We start from the raw sequence: 23,202 nt of genomic DNA on the forward strand, positions 1-23,202 counted from the left end.
CATGGTCCAGTTTGATTTATATAACTACAAAGAGGTCAACAGATAATCAGAAGCACTGATTTCCAGACTTCCAGTAGGTACAAACATAGTGCTCACTCTGCTTGTGAGAAGTAAGCACCTAGAGGCAGTCATACAAAATCTTAGTTTATATATTGGACCAACCTGTGAAGAAAAATAAAAACAAAGAAAAGTACTAGAGTCTTGAGGGTGATAGTGTTGTTGATTCTTCTGAGCTTATAAACTGTGTTTATAATAAACTGTGTTTATATAGTTTAATGCTTACAAGTCCCTTTACATTTATTAACACATCTTTTAGGCCTCATGAGAAGTCTGGGTGCGATTTAATGTAGATATTATTATCCCCTTTTAAAGAAGAGGAAAGAAAAAGTACAAAGAAATCATATGAATTGTTTGGGTCTTTCAGCTAAGGAAGCATCAGAGGAGAAATTTGAAGTCAGATTTCCTTAAGTTCTCATCTCACAAAATATGTTATAAATTATGTTTGCTTGTATGTATTATCTCCCAACTATGTAGAGGGGTATCATATAATGAACCCTTAAAGTACTTGATCCTCAAATTATAAGGTAATTAGGAAAAATAATTTTTATAAGATAAATGTTTCCAAAATAAAACATGTGCATTCATGTAAGTCACTGCATGTGACTTTTGAAAGGCATTATCAATGTCTTTTTCCCAAAAGTACCAAACTAAGTGTATCAAATTACAATTCTATCAAGCTGTCCTCTCAATTAAATATCGCTTCCTGGTTGCTCTTAGGGAGAGAAGTTTCCCTTACACTAAAACCTTCTTTCTAGAGTTAGTTTTCCAAAAGGTTCTGAAGCAATGATAGTGAGTCTTGGTACTGATATAAAAAGCAAATATCAAACAAAATATAGAAGAAGTAATGTGAATTAGAATATGCCAGAAAATATACAGAATACATGAAACTTTCGAGATGGAAGGGAGATGAGAAATCAGCTCAACCAAGAGAGAAACCCCAATCTCACCCAAAGGAAATAACCCTAAATCTCTAGAAGGCAAGCTGAAAATTAGCTTTCCCAATATGATGGTCTTTTCCCAAGTTTTTAAAAAATATTTCATATGTCTCTCCTAAAAGAGAATCTTGAATCACATATACTGTAACTCAAATGAAGAATGTCTTTCTCCTAAAAAAGCTGTATACCAACTCATTAGTACCACTTAGTTTTCATTTCAGCATCTTCTATCAATTTGGAATCTTCCAATTTGGAACATGCAAGACATACCAGTTTTATTTGGAAACCTGGGCTGCATTTACTTTATGTACACATATTCTTGTCTCTGTTAGTACACCTATTTCCCAAAAGAATGGAAGGTTTAACTCACTGTAATCACATGTTTACTATCTGATTTTCTAATTTCCTCTGTCTTGTTGTTCTATAAGCTTAATCAGAATTTCTTACATTTGACTATTTTTATAGTTAAGAAATTTTTAGGAAAGTCTTCACTAACTTGGAATCAATATTTTTTGTTCCCCTTGATTCTGAAATCCCTTTCTCTGTCCTCTTTTTGAATATACATTATTACTAAGTTAAGGAAATAACTTTGAGTTTATAGATTAGATTTCTTATTAAGGACATGCCTTAAATCCAATTACTATCACGCTTATGGGTTTGTCAAAAATAAGTCTTTCTTTCTTTCTTTCTTTCTTTCTTTCTTTCTTTCTTTCTTTCTTTCCTTCTTTCTTTCTTTCTTTCTTTCTTTCTCTTCTTCTTTCTTTCTTTCTTTCTTTCTTTCTCTTATCCTTTCTTTCTTCTCTTTCTTTCTTCCTTTCTTTCTTCTTTCTTCTTTCTTTCTTTCTTTCTTTCTTTCTTTCTTTCTTTCTCTTCTTTCTTTCTTTCTTTCTTTCTTCTCTTTTCTTTCTTTCTTTCATTTCTTTCTTCTTCTTTCTTTCTTTCTCTTTCTTTCTTCCTTTCTTTCTTTTTCTTTCTTTCTTTCTTTCTTTCTTTCTTTCTTTCTTTCTTTCTTTCTTTCTTTCTTTCTTTCTTTTCTTTCTTTCTTTCTTTCTTTCTTTCTCTCTTTCTCTTTCTTTCTCTTTCTTTCTTTCTTTCTTTCTTTCTTTCTTTCTTTCTTTCTTTCTTTCTTTCTTTCTCTTTCTTTCTTTTCTTTCTTTCTTTCTTTCTTTCTTTCTTCTCTTCCTTCCTTCCTTCCTTCCTTCCTTTCCTTCCTTCTTCCTTCCCTTCCTTCCCTTCCTTCCTTTCCTTCCTTCCTTCCTTCCTTCCTTCCTTTCTTTCTTTCTTTCTTTCTTTCTTTCTTTCTTTCTTTCTCTTCTTTCTTTTCTTTCTTTCTTTCTTTCTTTCTTTCTTTCTTTCTTTCTTTCTCTCTCTCTCTTTCTTTCTTTCTCTCTCTTTCTTTCTTTCTTTCTCTTTTTTTCTCTATCTCTTTCTATCTTTCTTTTTCTTTCTTTCTTTCTCTATTTTTCTTCCTTCCTTCCTTTCTTTCTTCTTTCTTCTTCTTTCTTCTTCTTTCTTTCTTTCTTTCTTTCTTTCTTTCCTTTCTTTCTTTCTTTCTTTCTTTCTTTCTTTCTTTCTTTCTTTCCTTTCTCTCTCTCTTTCTATCTTCTTCTCTCTTCCTTTCTCTTCTTTCTCTTTTTTTTTCTCTATCTCTTTCTATCTTTCTTTTTCTTTCTTTCTTTCTCTATTTTCTTCCTTCCTTCCTTCCTTCCTTTCTTTCTTCTTTCTTTCTTTCTTTCTTTCTTTCTTTCTTTCTTTCTTTCTTTCTTTCTTTCTTTCTTTCTTTCTTTCTTTCTTTCTTTCTTTCTTTCTTTCTTTCTTTCTTTCTTTTTCCTAGTTAAAAAAAACAACAACTTTTAATAGGAGATTCTTTGCTTCAATTGTTATCTGTTTTAATCACTGAATATATTACACAGCCTCAATCAAATTGAGACCTACTGAAGACCTTAACTTAAGAAGGGCCAAAGTCTCCCACTACATCCAGGACCAATCTTCAATTGTCATGATCCATATCTTGCCTCTTGACCCAGATGGTTCCAAAGGAGAAAGTGAAGTTTGTGACTTTGCACAGGTCTCTCTCACTTATATCCAATTCACATGCAAGTCACAGGATCACCTTCCTGATGTTCTGGTCCTCTAGGAAAACAGAGGACAAATAATAAATAAGACCTTTATTGGCTACTTTCCCCAATGCCTTGGAGAGTGCTTTTTGTTCTCATCTTTTACTCCTGTCTTCTCTGGCCTCCCTTCTACTCAACTCTATCTTTGGTAAAGAATCTTTTCTGACTAGCATCTTTTCTCATATTAACTACTATTTACTCTATGTAGAACTTGTATCTACATAATTGTTTTTTAATGTTATCTCTCTGCACTTCCCAATTAAATCCTTAAAGTCAGGAACTTTGTTTTTACCATTTTATTTTATCTTGTGTATTTAACATGATGCCTGACACATAATACTTACTTAATATTGTAGGCTCTGCAATGAGAACATTACTTCAGTACCTTCAGTTTTCATGGGAAAATTGAGAAAGGAAATTCATGAGCAAAGTACACTCTTTTTCCAGTCATCCAACCCTAACCCCCACATAAATAGTAAGAGGAGAAGAAGAATGTCAGAACTTAAAGAAACTTCCAGATTGTTGGGTTTTTTTTTTTTTTGGGGGGTAAGTATTTCATCTATTAACATTCCTTTATTTTTGAAGTCTTCCTTCCTTCCTTCCTTCTTTCCTTCCTTCCTTCCTTCCTTCCTTCCTTCCTTCCTTCCTTCCTTCCTTCCTTCCTTCCTTCCTTCCTTCCTTCCTTCCTTCCTTCCTTCCTTCCTTCCTTCTTCCTTCCTTCTTTCCTTCCTTCCTTCTTTCTTTCCTTTCTCTTTTCTTCCGACTCCCTCTTTCTCCCATGCATACCCTATATTTTCTTCACTCCTATTTTTCTTCCTTTCTCTTTTGCTTCTTTTCTCCTTCTATTTCTTCTTAAGTACTCCAGAATAAATAAAAACACATAATCTGTTCTTTTTAAAATCCTCTAAATGCGATTGCTAACCTGTAAAGTATATGTGCCAGAGTGGGGACACTATGTCCTTGTCAGAACACTATCTGCGTTTTATCAGTAACTCCCAGTGCAAGGCAACTTGGCCTTTTACCAACAAAGGAGGCAATAATGGACATCAAAGAATCTTTGAAACTGGGTGAGAATGAACATGTTAATTCAATTACCACCCAGGCTGGCACCAGTAGTTCTACAGATGTGTCTACTTTAATTTCAATGGTGGGGTCTGTCCAAGATAAATTTGTACCAGTTGCTTTGAAGAAGCATTGAATGATGCAAGCATATCAATAATTGCCAGATGCATTACTGATAGCTCAAGAGTTAAGTAGGCAGGGGGAAATATATTATATTATATTATATCATATCATATTATATTATATATAACTTAGTAACATAAATGGATAACTGAAAACAGACCAGAAGCATATGGAGGTGTATGTGGGAAGGAGCAGGGGTTTGGGTACATGCAAGACACACAGAAGAAAAAAAAAACAGAGAGAGAGAGAGAGAGAGAGAGAGAGAGAGAGAGAAGGGGGGGGGCAAGGAGGGAGGGAGAGAAGGAAGGAGAGAGAGGGAGGGAAAGAGAGAGGAAGGGAGGGAGAAGAAGAGAGATACAGAGAGAGAATGAGGGAGAATGAGGGAGAGGAGAGAGGCAGAAAAAATTACAAATGATTCTGTCATAGAAATTAGCTCTTAAAAATAAATTTAATATTTAGGATTTCTACTTCTTGGGATGGGAGATAGGGAGGAAAAGGAAAGTTGAATCAGGTGAGGGGAACAACCATTATGTGAATTTCCTCCACAAATATAGATTGATGAAGGGTTCCTCTATAAATTATGATTTTGTCTATGGTCACAAGAGCAGGTTGCAAGTATATGTAAGAGGAAAATGTTAAATCCAGGTCTTCCCAAAGACAAAGTTAGCTGTTTAGGCACTAATATGTTGTCTCTTCTAATTCTAAATGTTGGGAGGGTTTTCCTATTAGAAGATAAGCTTCTTCTTCTTCTTCTTCTTCGTTTTCTTCTTCTTCTTCTTCTTCTTCTTCTTCTTCTTCTTCTTCTTCTTCTTCTTCTTCTTCTTCTTCTTCTTCTTCTTCTTCTTCTTCTTCTTCTTCTTCTTCTTCTTCTTCTTCTTCTTTTAATTATAGCTTTTTATTTACCAGATATATGCATGGATAATTTTATAGCACTGACAATTGCCAAGCCTTTTGTTCCAATTTTTCCCCTCCTTCCTCCCACCTCCCTCCCCCAGATGGCAGGTTGACCAATACATGTTACATATGTTAAAGTATAAATTAAATACAATATATGTATACATGACCAAACAGTTATTTTGCTGTACAAAAATAATTGGACTTTGAAATAGTATACAATTAGCCTGTGAAGGAAATCCAAAATTCAGGCATTCAAAATTAGATGGATTGGGAATTCTATGTAGTGGTTCATAATCATTTCCCAGAGTTCTTTTGCTGGGCGTAACTAGTTCAGCTCATTACTACTCTGTTGGAACTGATTTGGTTCATCTCATTGTTGAAGATGGCCACGTCCATCAGAATTGATCATCATATAGTATTGTTGGTGAACTATATAATGATCTCCTGGTCCTGCTCATTTCACTCAGCATCAGTTCATGTAAATCTCTCAAGGCCTTTCTGAAATCATCCTGTTGGTCATTTCTTACAAAACAATAATATTCCATAATATTCACATATGAAGGTAAGCTTCTAAAATGAAGTGGACAGCACTAGGAGAAGAATTTATATTGTAAAGACTAATAAATTAGAAAGACTTGAAGACAAATAGCCAATCAGTTCCCAAAGGCAACTGATAAAACATGCTACCCACCTTCAAGACAGAGTGATTGGATGCAGATGTAGATTAAGAGAGACAGTTTTTGCATATGTTTAACATGGGAATTTGTTTTGCTTGATTACTTAATTCTAACAGTGTTAGTGTTTTGCTTTTTCAATAAGGATGGAGGAAGAAGAGAGATAAGGGGAATCTTCATTTTATTTTATTTTATTTATTTATTTTCTGAGGCTGGGGTTAAGTGACCTGCCCAGGGTCACACAGCTAGAAGTGTTAAGTGTCTGAGACCAGATTTGAACTCTGGTCCTCCTGAATTCAAGGCTAATGCTCTATCCACTGTGCCACCTAGCTGCCCCAGGGAATCTTCATTTTAAAATAAAATTTAATCTAATTTAAAAGTAATGTGAGCTCCTTGTGGGCATGGTTAATTTTTTCTTTATTTTTGTTTTGTATTCCCAATAATTGATATAGTTCTTGACATATAATATCTATTTATAAATATTTATTAATTTATTGATCATATTAAGATTACATTTTATCTTTTCAATATCCACTAGTTATTCTGTAGGAAGCCAAGCAAAAAAATCTAATTTCTTTTCTTTGGGACAACTCACTATATATGATGATAAATCCCTTTGTTTCATAGATTCAAGATCCTTCATCTCCTTTGGAAGTTCTCTAGATTATTAGCAGCCTTTTCTCATTGTGGCCCCTAGGAATGAAGACACTATTTCCAATGAATTCTGATCAGGGCAGAATTTTATAGGATAATAAAATGCCTAGCCCTAGGAATTTTTGCTCTTTTTAGGTAGCTCATGATTACATTAACTTTTTGGCTGCTATATTTTATTGTGGATATATTAAACATGAGACTGATGAAAATGCCATTAATTAATTTGAGTTTCCAGTGTCATCTTTTTAGATATCTTATTCTTTACCATTTTATCTCCATCTTGGATTTGCAACATTGATTTTTAAAGGCAAATTTAGTATTTTATTGTATTCACTATTATATTCATTTTCTTAAGATTTGATACAGTTTTCTAATCTGTCAAGATCTTTACCCAATATGTAACTTATCTCTCCCAGGTATATGGCATCTGCAAATTTGATAAGCATGAATAGCATTATTTAATACATAGTCTGGATGGAGACTATCTACTAAAATGCAATATGTGTGTCTGTCTGTCTGTCTGTCTCTCTCTATATATATGTATATATCTATACATAAATATATGCAAATAAACATACATGTAGATATATATGTATATATGCAAAGTCTGAATTTTAAACCATAATTGGCTCTAAAATTCCATGAGTCATTGAACCAAAAATAATTTGTTAATTACTATTAAAGAGCCACACATTTAAAATTTCTCCCCAGTAATGCATGATGCTCAAAGACATGGTAGGCTGTACTTGTGTAGACTAATGAATTCCAACAGGGAAAGGCAAAATGTGAGTGCTAATGATGACAAATGAATTAAAATGTGCATACTAATTATGTTCTGAGTAATTAATATACCTTAGTGTAGCAAAAAAAAAATTTGAAGAGGGAGAATAGTAGTATTTAGATTACCTCCACTATTTTAGATTATTTCCTAGTCAAACGTTATTCAGGATAATTCTTGTTCCCATCTATACATCCTCTGTAAAGGGTGACACAAACACACCATCTGACACAGAATTCTAGATTTAGAGCTCTAAGGAACCTTAAAGACTATTAAATTCAAACTCCTGATTTTAGAGGGAAATTAAGAATCATCATTTTACTGATTTATCCAGGGTTCCTTAGCTAGGCAGGGAGGTCTTCCTGACTCTAAGTCCAGGCATTCAGTCCATAAGCATTTATAAAACATTTAACTATATGCCATAGACTGTGCTAAGTATTATAAATATAAATAAAGGCAAACCACTGCCCTAGCCTTTAAAAAGCTCAGAATTTAATGGGGAAGATATCAATGAATAACATGGTATTATAACAATGTGAGTACGAGGTATATAAAGAGTAAATGGGAGAAAACCTAAGAGGGAATGCTCCTGCAGGTGGGATTTTAGCAAAGTCTTCTCAGATAACAGGAGAGCTTAAAGATGGAGATAAATAAATAAAAAGTGCCAGGCTTGGGGGACAGCCAGGGAAACGTCACGTAATCATGTAATAGAATGATATGTTTGAGGAACAGCAAGTAGTCCAATGAAGTTAAATATTAATATTATTAGAGAGGAATAAAGATTTAAGAGCACTCAAATCATAAAAAAGGGACTGGTTAAAAAAGGCTTTAATCACAAATCATAGAAATTTATACAACATGATAGGGAACAATTAGAGTTTAAGATATGTATGTGAGAGGGAGGGGAGAGGACATGTGATCAGAACTATGTTTTAAGTAAATTATTTAGCTGTGTTGATAATTAATTAGTGTTCAAAGACTTCCTTGAAGTCGGGGAGACTCATTATAATATTATTGTAGTGGTCTGTGGTAGCTGATGAATGGAGAGAAAGCATTTTTCTACAAAAGAAGATGTTGATTGAGAGGTAGTTATTCAAGAGATAGTCTGAATTTGGAGAGGACAGCATTCAACAACAGATTGAGTGTGAGGGTGTGAATATGGGAGAAGGGTTGATGAGGAAACTGAAGTTGTAAGTTTGGGTGACTGGGATCATGATATTAGCTTCAAAATTTATAGTAAAATTAAGAAGAGGAAAAAGTTTGAGGAAAAGATAATTAATTAATATAATTTGGATATGGTGAGATTGAAATGCAAGTGGGATAGTGAGGATAATATAAGTGAGATCCAGCAACAGAGTCTGCAGAAGAATTGGTGGATTAGTTAGCAGGAAAACTAGGCAAGAAGATAGATCAGATTATTCAGTAGGAGTTGATGATTAACAGTGTCAAATGCTAAAGATGTAATAAGAAGATTGAGGATTTTTTTTTATTTAGAATTTTTTCCACAGTATATATGCAAGAGCAATTTTTAAAATAACATTATCCTTTGTATTCATTTTTTCCAAATTATCCCCCCCTCTCTCCACTCGCACCCCCCATGACAGGTAATTCCATACATTTTACATGTGTTACAATATAACCTAGATACAAGATATGTGTGTAAATACCATTTTCTTGTTGCACATTAAGTATTAGATTCCAAAGGTATAAGTAACCTGGGTAGATAGACAGTAGTGCTAACAATTTACATTCACTTCCCTGTGTTCCTTCTCTGAGTGTAGTTATTTCTGTCCATCATTGATCAAGTGGAAGTGAGTTGGATCTTCTTTATGTTGAAGATTTCCACTTCCATCAGAATACATCTTCATACAGCATTGAAGTATACAGCAATCTTCTGGTTCTATTCATTTCACTCAGCATCAGTTGATGTAAGTCTCTCCAAGCCTCTCTGTATTCCTCCTGCTGGTCATTTCTTACAGAGCAATAATATTCCATAATCTTCATAAACCATAATTTACCCAACCATTCTCCAATTCATGGACATCCATTCATCTTCAAGTTTCTAGCTACAACAAAAAGAGCTGCGACAAACATTTTGGCACATACAGGTCCCTTTCTGCTCTTTAGTATTTCTTTGGGATATAAGCCCAATAACAGCAATGCTGGGTCAAAGGGTATGCACAGTTTGATAACTTTTTGGGCATAGTTCCAAATGGTTCTCCAGAATGGCTGGATTCTTTCACAACTCCACCAACAATGTATCAGTGTCCCTGTTTTCCCACATCCCCTCCAACATTCATCATTATTTGTTCCTGTCATCTTAGTCAATCTGACAGGTGTGTAGTGGCATCTCAGAGTTGTCTTAATTTGCATTTCTCTGATCAGTAGTGATTTGGAACACTCTTTCATATGAGTGGATATAGTTTCAATTTCTTCATCTGAATATTGTCTGTTCATATCCTTTGACCATTTATCAATTGGAGAATGGTTTGATTTCTTATAAATTAGGGTCAGTTCTCTAAATATTTTGGAAATGAGACCTTTGTCAGAACCTTTAACTTTAAAAATATTTTTCCAATTTGTTACTTCCCTTCTAATCTTGTTTGCATTAGTATTGTTTGTACAGAAACTTTTTAGTTTGATGTAATCAAAATCTTCTATTTTGTGATCAATAATGATCTCTAGTTCTCCTCTGGACATAAATTCCTTCCTCCTCTACAGGTATGAAAGGTAGACTATTTTCTGTTTCTCTAATCTATTTATTATCTCATTCTTTATGCCTAAATCATGGACCTATTTTGATCTTATCTTGGTATACGGTGTTAAGTGTGGATCCATATCTAATTTCTGCCATATTAATTTCCAGTTTTCCCAACAGTTTTTTCCAAATAATGAATTTTTATCCCTAATGTTGGTATCTTTGGGTTTGTCAAAGATTAGATTGCTATAGATGTACCCTTTTTTGTCCTTTGTATCTAATCTGTTCCACTGATCTACTGGTCTATTTCTTAGCCAATACCAAATGGTTTTGGTGACTGCTGCTATATAATATAGCTTTAGATCAGGTACACTTAGACCACCTTCCTCTGACTTTTTTTTCATTAGTTCTCTTGCAATTCTCAACCTTTTATTCTTCCATATGAATTTTGTTGTTATTTTTTCTAGGTCATTAAAATAGTTTCTTGGGAGTCTGATTGGTGTAGCACTAAATAAATAGATTAGTTTGGGGAGTATTGTCATCTTTATTATATTTGCTCGGCCTATCCAAGAGCACTGAATGTCTTTCCAATTATTTAAATCTGACTTTATTTTTGTGGTAAGTGTTTTATAATTTTTCTCATATAATTCCTGACTGTTCTTTGGTAGATGGATTTCCAAATACTTTATACTCTCAACATTTGTTTGGAATGGAATTTCTCTTTGTATCTCTTGCTGTTGCATTTTGTTGGTGATATATAAAAATGCTGAGGATTTATGTGGATTTATTTTGTATCCTGCCACTTTGCTGAAATTTTGAATTATTTCTAATAGCTTTTTAGCAGAGTCTTTGGGGTTCTCTAAGTATACCATCATGTCATCTGCAAAGAGTGATAGTTTGATTTCCTCATTTCCTACTCTAATTCCTTGAATCTCTTTCTCAGCTCTTATTGCCGAGGCTAGCGTTTCTAGTACTATATTGAATAGTAATGGTGATGGTTGGCAACCTTGTTTCACTCCTCATCTTACTGGGAAAGGTTGCAGTATATTTCTATTGCATATTATGCTTACAGACGGTCTTAAATATATGCTCCTGATTATTCTAAGGAATAGTCCATTTATTCCTATACTCTCAAGAGTTTTTAGTAGGAATGGATGTTGTATTTTGTCAAATGCTTTTTCTGCATCTATTAAGATTATCATATGGTTTTTATTAATTTGATTATTAATATGTTCAATTATATTAATAGTTTTCCTAATATTAACCAGCCCTGCATTCCTGGAATAAATCCTACTTGATCATAGTTTATTATCCTGGAGATGATTTTCTGAAGTCTTTTTGTAAATATCTTATTTAAGATTTTAGCATCAATATTCATTAAAGAAATTGGTCTATAATTTTCTTGCTCAGTTTTTGTTCGACCTGGTTTAGGTATCAGTACCATGTCTGTGTCATAAATGGAGTTTGGTAGGACTCCTTCATCCCCTATTTTTTCAAATAATTTATATAACATTGGGGCTAATTGTTCTTTAAATGTTTGGTAGAATTCACATGTGAATCCTTCTGGTCCTGGGGATTTTTTCCTGGGGAGTTGATTAATAGCTTGTTCTATTTCTTTTTCTGAAATGGGACTATTTAAGCAATTTATCTCCTCCTCTGTTAATCTAGGGAGCCTATATTTTTGGAGGAAGTCATCCATTTCACTTAAGTTATCAAATTTATTGGCATAAAGTTGGGCAAAGTAACTCATTATTTCTCTAATTTCCTCTTCATTGGTGGAAAGATCCCCTTTTTCATTTGTAAGACTAACAATTTGATTTTCCTCTTTCTTTTTTCTGATCTAATTTACCAAAGGTTTATCTATTTTATTGGCTTTTTCATAAAACCAACTCTTGGTTTTATTTATTAATTCAATAGTTTTTTTACTTTCAATATTATTGATTTCTCCTTTTAATTTTTGTATTTCAAGTTTAATTTTTGGTTGGGGGTTTTTAATTTGGTCTTTTTCTAGCTTTTTAAATTGCAGGCCCAATTCATTAATTTTCTCTTTCTCTATTTTCTTCAAATAAGCCTCTAAAGATATAAAATTTCCCCTTATTACCGCTTTAGCTGCATCCCAAAGATTTTGATATGATGTCTCATCATTGTCATTATCTTGGGTGAAATTGTTAATTGTTTCTATAATTTGCTCTTTCACCCAGTCATTCTTTAAGATGAGATTGTTCATTTTCCAATTATTTTTGGTCTATTTACCCCTAACTTTTTACTGAATGTAGCTTTTATTGCATTGTGATCTGAGAAGAAGGCATTTATTATTTCTGCCTTCCTACATTTAATTTTGAGATCTTTATGTCCTAATATATGGTCTATTTTTGTATAGGATCCATGAACTGCTGAGAAGAAAGTATATTCCTTTCTATTGCCATTCATTTTTCTCCAAAGGTCTATCATACCTAGTTTTTCTAATGTTTTATTTACTTTTTAAATTTCTTTCTTATTTGTTTTGTGGTTTGATTTGTCTAAATCTGAGAGTACAAGGTTGAGATCTCCCACTATTATAGTTTTACTGTTTATTTCTTCTTGCAATTCTCTTAACTTTTCCTTTAGAAAGTTAGATGCTATACCACTTGGTGCATATATGTTTAGTATTGATATGGCTTCATTATTTATGCTACCTTTCAGCAGGACATAGTTTCCTTCCTTATCTTTTTTAACTAGATCAACTTTTGCTTTTGCTTGATCTGAGATAAGGATAGCTACCCCTGCTTTTTTGGCTTTACCTGAAGCATAATAGGCTCTGTTCCAACCTTTTACCTTTACTCTGTATGTATCTCCCTGCTTTAAGTGTGTTTCCTGCAGACAACATATTGTAGGGTTCTGATTTTTGATCCAATCTGCTATCCGTCTCCATTTGATGGGAGCGTTCATCCCATTCACATTTACAGTTAAAATTACTAATTCTGTATTTCCTGCCATCATATTATCCCCAGATTATGCTTTTTCCTTGACCCCCCTGAACCCCTTCCCCAACATTTAATTTATAGACCCCCCTTGTGACGCGCAGCCCTCCCTTTTTTTAGTATCCCTCCCCCCTCCCTCCAAGTCCCTTCACTTATTCTCCTTTTCCTTTTCCCTTTTCCTCTCCCCTCTTTTAATGAGGTGATAGAGATTCTCTGAAAAACAAATATGTCAATTATTTACTCTTTGAGCCTCTTCTGATGAGAGTAAGATTCACACAATATTTCTCCCCCTCTGTAAATTCCCTCAGATATGGTGTATTTTCTATGCCTCTTCCTGGGATGTAGTTTCCCTCTTTTTTGATACTACCCCCTTCCCTTTACTAAACCCCTCTTTTTTATATCAGTAAAATCACATTATCCATGTGTACTTTCTATATATACACAACAGAGATACAATTCTCAAGGGTTCTGTATACCTTTTTCTGTTTCTCTTTAGTCTTATGGATGTAGATCAAATTTTTTGTTTAAGTCTGATTTTTTTCTTAGGAACATATGGAATTCCTCTATTTCACTGAATGACCATCTTATTCCACAGAAAAAAGATGCTAAAATTAGCTGGGTAGTTTATTCTTGGTTGCAATCCTTGATCTTTTGCCTTTCGGAATATCAGGTTCCAGGCCCTTCTATCTTTTAATGTGGAGGCAGCCAGATCTTGTGTGACACTTATTGTGGTACCTTGGTATTTAATTTGTTTTTTTCTAGCTGCTTGCAAGATTTTCTCCTTTGTGTGGTAATTCTGCAGCTTAGCCACAATATTCTGTGGTGTTCTTTTTTTAGGGTCTATTTCAGAAGGAGTTTGATTAATTCTTTCGATGTCTATTTTCCCTTCTCTTTCTATTATCTCTGAACAGTTCTCTTTGATGATTTCCTGTAAAATAGAATCTAGGCTCTTTTTTTGGTCATAGTTTTCGGGAAGTCCAATGATCCTCAGATTATCTCTCCTAGATCTATTTTCCAGGTCTATATATTTTCCCAGTATTTGACGTTATTCTCAAGCTTTTCATTTTTTTTTTTTTGTTTGTTTGTTTTGTTTGACTGATTCTTGGGTTCTCAATGAATCATTCATTTCTATTTGTTCCATCCTGATTTTTAAGGAGTTATTTTTTTCATTCAGTTTTTTGTTCTTTTTGTATGCCCAATTTCATTTTTAAATGAATTATTTTGCTCTATTGAATTTTTTTCCATTTTCCTAATTTTTTTTAGAGAATTATTTTCTTTTTCCAATTCAGAAATCCTATTTTCTCGAGACTTTTTTATCTTTTCCAATTCAGAAATCCTACTTTCCTGTGATTTTTAAACCTTTTATAATTCACGAATTTTGTTTCCCTGAATCTCCTGTGAATTCTCTATTTTTTCCAACTCCAATTTCAGAACGTTGTTATTCTCTATCATAGCTTCTCTTTCCTTTCCCCATTTTTCTTCAAACTCTCTTAATTTTTTAATAGTCTCTTCTAGGAGAGAGTTATGTGATGGGGGGCAGGAATCGTTCTCCTTTAGGCTGTTATCTGCTGACTCTCTACTGTTAACTTCCTCGGGGTTGGATACCTGCTCTTTCTCGGTGTAGAAAGACTCTATCGTTTTTCTTGGCTTTTTACTCATATTTAAAAAATCTTTTGGGGTCTGTCCCTGGGGTAGGAATTTATTTATTTATTTATTTACCAGCTTCCTCCCAGACTGGATGGATGCAGAGGCTCCTGAGCCTGAGCTATGAGAGAGCTCTGGGAGAGAGTTCCCCACCCCCTCCCTGGAAGTGCCTCAGAGGTGATTAGCAGGACTGCCCTTTGAGGGTGCTGTGTGTCCTAGCGACTTCCCTAGAAATTAGGAAGTAGGAATTTTTAAAACTTCAGTGCCATATCCATTATATCATGTTGCCTAAAAGCTTAGAGAGTATTTAATGGATAACACTATAGAAAGAATCTGGGTTGTCCATCCAAGAACATTACAATGCACTTTAAAAAACTCAACAGTAAAGGTGACACAAAGCCCAGCCAATGCATCCCAGTGTGGCGTGGATGTCAGCAGCTGAAGTGAAAAGCCACTGCACCCAAACTGGAAGTGTCTGCCCTGAAACTGCGGTCCCTATTTCAAAGGTTCCACTTCTCTGGGACTTCCGGGGCTGCATTCCACAGCCTCCAGCTGCACCAGGCACTATCTGTTACCTCAGGCCGTGTCTGCCCGCTTTTCAATCTCTTAACTACCCCAAGGTGAAAGCTATGACAGCCTAAGTCGGCCACACCCACAGTACGGAGATCTGTTAGGTCACTTCCCAATTGAGGTGGTTTTAGTATCTGGCTTTGTATTTTAAAGTGGCTTAATTTCTCTTCTGAACTGCTGTTTTATAAGTAGAGAAGAGCTAACAGCCTGTGCCAGATTCTTCTATCTCAGTGGCTTCTCTGATCCCAGAGCTCTCCCCAGTGCGATTGGCGCAGCGTGCCACCATCCAACCATCTGTGCTGGCCTCTTTTTTTCCTCCCCTGTGAACCAACCTTTTCTGTTGAAACTCCATATTCTCTTCAGCTGGTAAGTCGTGCTTCCAGTCCTTGTGGTTTCTATCAGTCCAGCGTTATTTTTGAGGCTGATTTAACTAATTGATACTGAGGGAAGAAGGGAGCTCACAGAATCGCATCTATCTTCTCCGCCATCTTGGCTCCACTCCAGAAGATTGAGGATTGAGAAAAAAGACATTAGATGTTGCAATGATTAAATCAGTGTTAAATTTAGACAAGTCAATTTTAATTGAAGATGAGATTGAAATCCAGAATCCATATAGAAGAATTAGAAATGTGGAAGCAGAGACAGATAGTATAGATGACTTTCTCTAATTGTTTATTCAAAAGGAGACATATAGAACAATAGAAAGGATGGTCAGATAAAGTAGGGATTTTTAAAACTTCAGTGCCATATCCATTATATCATGTTGCCTAAAAGCTTAGAGAGCTTTCTTTGGGTCCTTAAGTATTTAATGGATAGCAGTATAGAAAGAATCTGGGTTGTCCATCCAAGAACATTACAATGCACTTTAAAAAACCCAAACTTCTTAATTTCCATTTTTTAAAATGCTATTAAAGATTTCAGATAATGCAAGTTTTCATACACTTTTTGGTCAATGGTTACCTGGCAAAATTATATGTGATATCTAAAAATATTGATAATGTTATTGTAATTATTATTGGTATGGTATCTTTTGAGCAGAAATATTACCCAGAATTTATAATCCTAGTAATAAGAGTTTCTAAGAAAACGCAGGACAATTAGTGCTGGCTTGAACATTACACACCCATTTTTTAAAGTACACACCATTCAAACATGCAAATGTTTCCACTTATATCCCCAGTAATGCTTCATGAGCTTGGTCTTTACACAGCATTTATTATACCCAGAGGAAGAGTCCTTCAGTGATGATTCACAGTTTTTATCATATGTGTTCTATCTGGTTGTATGGTGTATTTTGGCAAATAGCTCACATGAATTTTTCACCTCTTAGTTTTTATTTTGACATTTCAGAATTGCTTGTAAATTTTTTCCAACACTAGATCAACTAATGACATAAAACTTCCTGTAGTGTCTGTGTCAAGCAAAGAATGGAAAATGTCATTTATTAAGTAATACATGAGCTTTCAAACATATGTACTATTGTCAGATTATTTTAACAATTTTTTTTTCCTGAGGCTGGGGTTAAATGATTTGCCCTGGGTCACACAGCTAGGAAGTGTTAAGTGTCTGAGATCAGATTTGAACTCTGGTCCTGCTGAATTCAAGGCTGGTGCTCTATCTACTGCACCACCTAGCTGCCCCCAACAATCTTTTTGATAAGGCTTATATTAGCTGCCTTGCAAGGATCCTAAGCCACTATATCTACAATAGAAAAAGAAATAAAGTTTGCTGGTGATCAGTTTAGGGAGTCCAGATTAGAGGTATTAAATTCATAGCTGCAAAACTTTTAGGTATAGCTAAACAAGATGAAAATGCAATTGTTAAACATTTAACAAAATAAATAAGAATGTAATACAATAAAGATAATGTTAATTTGTGGTTTTCCAAGTCTATTTACCAACCATGGGAATCCCTCTCTTATTGGAGTTTGACACCATTGATTCAAATCACAACAGTGGATTGGGCTGTCAGGTAATAGATACATTAAAAAAAAAAAAAAAAAAAAAAAAAGCTTTGTAGAACACTCACAATTATTTTAATATCATGATCTTGTGAATTATTACATACAGAGTTGAGTTCAATGGGCTTCATATGTCTTAATTTTCTTTTCACAAGGAAATTTATAAACATGAAAAATTGACATTACTGGGTCATGTATGGCTTTCATAGGGAGTGGAGCATTAATCTCATTGATACCTTTTCAAGTGCCTCTCTAACATCTTCAACAAGTTATTCCCTAGGTTTAATTCTTCATATAGTGTTAGGTTCTTACTAAGTGCTAAGTAGGTACTTAACAATTCTCTGAATTCACACCTTTAGTTCCGGCCTTTAGGGGGAATTTGCACCTTTGGACTTCTGGGGAGGAGTTTACATGTTTAAGAGGAGCAAGTTCATTGGTTGAAGTATTCTTCCCACAAACCCCTGAGTTATCCCACGCCCATTCTCTGGGAGGATAAAAGAGGGCAGCATTGGGTCTGGAATGAGTCGAGTCTAGGCCAGAGTTGGGAGGTAGCCTGGAGGAGGAGTCTGGATTGGGGAAGGACAAGACTTCCCCAGAGAACTTCAGGGAAGCTTGATTCAGAGCCAGGATTCAGGAAGAAGAGGATTTGAGATTCTACCTTCTCTCTGGCTGGAGGCTCCAGAAGCCTCTCAAGAAACCTGCATACAGAGGAAAAGATTATATAGAAAAGAGATCTCCTCCCACAGAAGGATTATAATTGAGAGACAGAACTTTACATTTGGTCCCCACAACGTGGGGCAAGGACTTTTGCTTATCCTGACAAGGACTTATTCTGAGCCCTTCAGAGGAGCTAGCCCGGACCTTTGCAATATAGGAAGACCAGTAGGAGAAACCCAGGCAAAATATATTTAAAATTTAAAATATATATTAGTTATTATTGTTGTTACTACTCTCTGGTACCTATTTTCTCACTGCATATCTTCATGCCATCAACATAGATCAAAAGCTCTCTAAATTTTCATTAATAATACTTTTGAGCTGATATGGCCAAAAATAAATTATATTTACCAAGTGACCAACTTTTAGATGATGAGTCTTTTCCACTTAGCTAAGCAAATCATTTTTCCTAGCCAACATCAGGTTAATATTTCATAGTGGACACTCAAGAGTTGGATTTAACCATTGACATGGAAAAAACATATTGAAGAGGAATATTTTTTGTCCAAATTGTAATATGCCATTTGATTGTCAAAGCCCTTTCATCTTGGTAATGCCTGTCAAAACTTGTTCCATTGGCATAAATTTTTGGATCCAGAGTCACTTACAAATCATGATCAGAATAAAACTTTAGTTGAGATAATTTCTAATCAGAAAATTTAGTGACACTGACTAGACTCTTGCATATCAAACAGTCTTCTTTTTCTGCCCAATCAACTAGTTTTTATTTTGACCCAGCTCCAACAACAGAAAGGACATATAGCCACATAAATAAGAACATGTATGAATGAACTTTTTCTCTAAGTTATGTTCCAGTGTCTCATCATGATGTAGATTCTTTAAAGCTATGAACACAAACTCAAAAATTCTATGATACTATAATATTTGAAGTATGGTTTCATCCACAGTCTAAATATACTCTGTGAGGACTAGCCTACCTTTGTTTATAGAGGCTCATTGACAAAAGGATGACTATTGAATTATTTGGTTATGTCAAAGAAAAAAATAAAATTTCCTCAGATTTTTTTGTGATTCTTTTTTGTAGTCATGATGGCTGATTGATCATTTTTTTTGGGGGGGGGGAATGGTCAATGCTAAGTCAAGCAATTTTTAATCTTCTAAAATTTTAGCTTACCTTTTGCTACTCAGAATGTATGATCTTTGTTTAAAAAAATTACACAAGATTGGAGGAGCTGAATTATGTTATCTTCAATATCTCACTGTAAATAAAACCAGAAGGCTGAAAGAAGTAGCCTAATGGAAGGAAGGCTCATTACTTTGGAATGACAAATTAAATAAGTGGTAGAATTGGTTTTATCAAATGTACAAAGTCAATAAAAAATACATTTTATCCAATGTTTGGTAATTTCATTGTCCCTCAATCTTTGTGTGACTGGGATAGGTGTTTTTTCATCTCCTCTTTGAGGGTAAATTTAAAATCTGTAATTTTTCAGCATTCATTTTTGAACTGTATGTTTTTTATTTCATTTATATTGCTATAGTCATAATATACAATTAATTAATTAAATGCACATATATATTAGTACCTCAGGATTCATCACACTCATGTTTCTCACATCATATTAATATACAAGTAAAGTAATGTATTACAGTTTGTATATACATGACCTAACGGATAGATATCTATTTTATTTCCAGTTCTTTGTGTGATGTTATAAATAATTTTTTTTTATATATGGGGATTTTCTTTTGTTATTGACTTCCTTTAGGTATATACCTGGAACAGAATCTCTGGGTCAAAGGATACAGATATTTTTTTTAATTTGCATAATTGCGAATTGTTATAATTTCAAATGCTACTCAGAATGCTTATACTAATACAGAGTTCCAGTAACAATGTATTAAGTGTATATGTTATTCCAAATCCCTGCAAACTTGACATTTCCTATCTTTTCTCAGTGTTATAAATCTGCTACATATGAGACAAAATTTTAAGATTGTTTTGATTTACATTTCTCTTATAATGAGTAATTTATGCCATTCTCTCAGTGTTAGTAGTTTTTAATTCCTCTTCTGATAATTGTTTTTCTATTGAAATAATCATGTATTTTTAATGTTTTTGTTTTAACATGATTAATTACAATGATTATTTTTAAAAAGCTTCTTGGTTGTTGACTGGCTAAAGATCTATAGTTTTTCATACCAAGGTGTAAGAGTAGTGAGTTGTTGAGACATAATACAAAAAATATAGTCCTCCTGTTTTATTTCAAGTCTGTGAATTTGTGTTATTGTGTAGCTACAAATCATGGAACCCTACGTCGCAGCAGCCAGTGGAAAGGTCTACACTGGTGGAAGCCATCTGTGGCACAGAGAAAACAAAAAGTATAAATGGGAAGTGGAATAAAAGATGTCATCAAAGAAAAGCATTACCAAAAGGGAACTAGTGACATGGCAAGATCTAGGGATGATCAGTGAATAGCAAGTTTGCTTTATTGTTATCTTCTCAATGTCATGTGAAATCAGAATTGTCCCCAGCACATTAATTGCACTATTTGTGGTGAACTAGTATAAGAATATGGCTTGGAAATGCAAATGATAAGCAGGGATGGATTGGATATGATCTTCAATCTGATGGGGAATATATCTTTATCAATTAAATTATATATTCATTAGACTATTTTGAATATATATTATATATATACATTTATATATATATATATTAATATGTATCTGATTTTATTCTTGAAAACTTCGCCCTCAATGTCATATAGGTTTCTGTTTTCATAGATAAAATTGAATTTACTGGTTAAGATTTGAAACCACAGTTGAACTTTAACAGAGAGTGTTATAATTTTTTTTTAAATTGTCACTCTTGTCCACATTATGAATCCCAGTTTTATATTAGGCAAAGTGTGGATATAAAATGTATCCGAAGGAAGATCATTGTTCTCAAGGGATTTCAATCTAATGATAAAAAAAAAAATGATTAACTTTTGAGTAAACTTGAATATATAGTTTGACTTGAAAGAGCTTGTTAAAAGGAATCAGAGGACATGACTTCTGATGATATACAAAAAGAAAAAATGTATTTATATGGCCTGGATCTTAATGTGTTCACTTTTAAAATGAAAAGGAATTAATCCAAATTTAAGGAAAAAAAATGTTTAAAAAATCCACTGATTTAATCACACCAGCCTTCCTCTCTTCCTTCTGCCATTCAATAAACTCTAGTGACTTCTATTGCCTCCAATATCAAGTGTAAAATCTTCCATTTGGCTTTTAAAGCTCTTCATAAGCTGACCTCTTCCAACCTTTTCAGTCTTCTCACACCTCATGGAACTCTACATCCTCAGCAATCCAGGATCATTGTCTCTTTGCCATTTCCACATAGTACATTCCATCTCTCAAGTCTGGGAATTTTCACTTATCTTCTCCCATAAGTAAAACATTCTCCCTCCTTGTTTCACCCTCCTTCTTTCTCTGGTTTCCTTCAAGTCTCAACTAAGGTCTCATCTTCTGCCAGAAACCTTTCCCAGTCCTCCTTAATGTCTTTTCCTCAGAGATTATTCTCTCCCTATTTACTCTCTTTATATAATTGTTTACATGTTCACCCCATTATATTGTGAACTCTTTAAAAGCAAGGATTATTTGTTGCTTTGTTTTTGCTCTTCTTTGTATAATTAGCACTCAGAATAGTATCTAGTATTAGTATTTGACTAACTACATTATCTAATTAGGTATGACAGTGCTCAGATGAGTTTGGAAACTATCTGCTTCTGGAAAAAATATTGTTCTAGGAAAAGACAAATGGAGAAATATTCATCTCTATTGCAGTGTCAGTGTGCGGTATGGAAATGGTGAGGGAACACCATTTAATAAAAAAAGCTGGAAAGATCTCTAGAATAAAGCAAAGTTTATTGTACATTTTTGAGAGAAGGCCATCCCACCCCTCTAGCTGACTATCAAAGAGAGGAAGCGCCTCCTGTAGGCAGGATCAGCACCTTTAATCCCTAATGCAAACACCCCCTCCCACCACTCACCCTCATCCTCATTGGCTGAGAGTCTTACATTCTAACCGGGAGATCTACCCACGAAATTGAACTTGACCAATAAGTACATAGTTGCCCATATTTGACCGAAATAGGGAGGAAATTGTGTCATGGGAGGATAGCAGGAAGAGGACTCAATTATGCCCTTGACTCAATCCTCAAAGTCCTTCAGGCCTACTCAAACTCTGAAGTAGATGAAGCCTTACTCAATTTTCTTAATTGTCTTGAAAGATCTTGCCTCATCTAATTCACCAGGAAGGTACAGGATAATTGATTTATTCTGGATACTGGGTTTTCAGGAATCTTTTTATGATCTCTTTGGGAAAGATTTAGTAGATATATTGCTGGATCAAAGGACATGCACAGTTTGGTAGCCCTTTAGGCATAGTTCCAAATTACTCTCTAGAATGATCCCCCCAACTCTTTTTAATGGAGAACCTTGCCTACTACTTTACAGAAAAAAACATTTGTTTAGAGGGCTAAAACTCCCAAAAGGCATGCTCCAATCAGACAATAGAGCACTTAAGGCTAATTACCTATTTGATTGAGAGACAATGACTCTATTAGCATATTTTTGATAAATGGCTCTTCTCACCATTGGTACTTGCTCAATGTTTGGTGTTAAGATAATCATAGGCAAGAATTGGAGGGGAGAGGGAGAGAGTCCAGAGGCACTTGGAGGCAGTTAGAGGAGGAGAGAGGATGGTGACTCTGGACTCCAGAATCCAGTATTTTGCTCATCTGCCTCCTTCACTTCTCCCCCTAAAGACCAAGGACTTTAATTTATCCTGACTCTGGCTGACCCTGAGGCCCTCCAGGGAGCTAGCCTGGATCTACACATTTGCATGATTCCCCCGCCCTCCACCTCCTTTTCTTCTCCTACCACTCAGGGGTATCTAATCACTTCTCCTCCTTCAACTCCTTCTTACATCATAAAGTAAAATTACTCCTTTCCAAGGTGAACTCTGTTCAAGTGATCCAATTCAATTAATGAAAAAAAAAATCAAATGAAAGTGGCCTAGCTGTATCTGATCTAAAACTATATTATAAAGCACCAGTCACCAAAACCATTTGATATTGGCCAAGAAATAGATTAGTTAATCAGTGGAATAGTTTAGGTTCACAAGATAAAATAGTCAATAACTATAGCAATCTAGCAAATATAGCAACCCAAATATCCCAACTTTTAGGATAAAAATTCATTATTTAACAAAAACTACTGGGAAAACTAGAAATTACTATGGCAGAAATTAGGCATAGATACACACTTAACACCACATATCAAGATAAGATCAAAATGGGTCCATTATTTAGGCATAAAGAACGAAATCATAACTAAATTA

Source organism: Sminthopsis crassicaudata, chromosome 1 (assembly GCF_048593235.1).
Source record: "Sminthopsis crassicaudata isolate SCR6 chromosome 1, ASM4859323v1, whole genome shotgun sequence".
NCBI classification, from domain to species: Eukaryota; Metazoa; Chordata; class Mammalia; order Dasyuromorphia; family Dasyuridae; genus Sminthopsis; species Sminthopsis crassicaudata.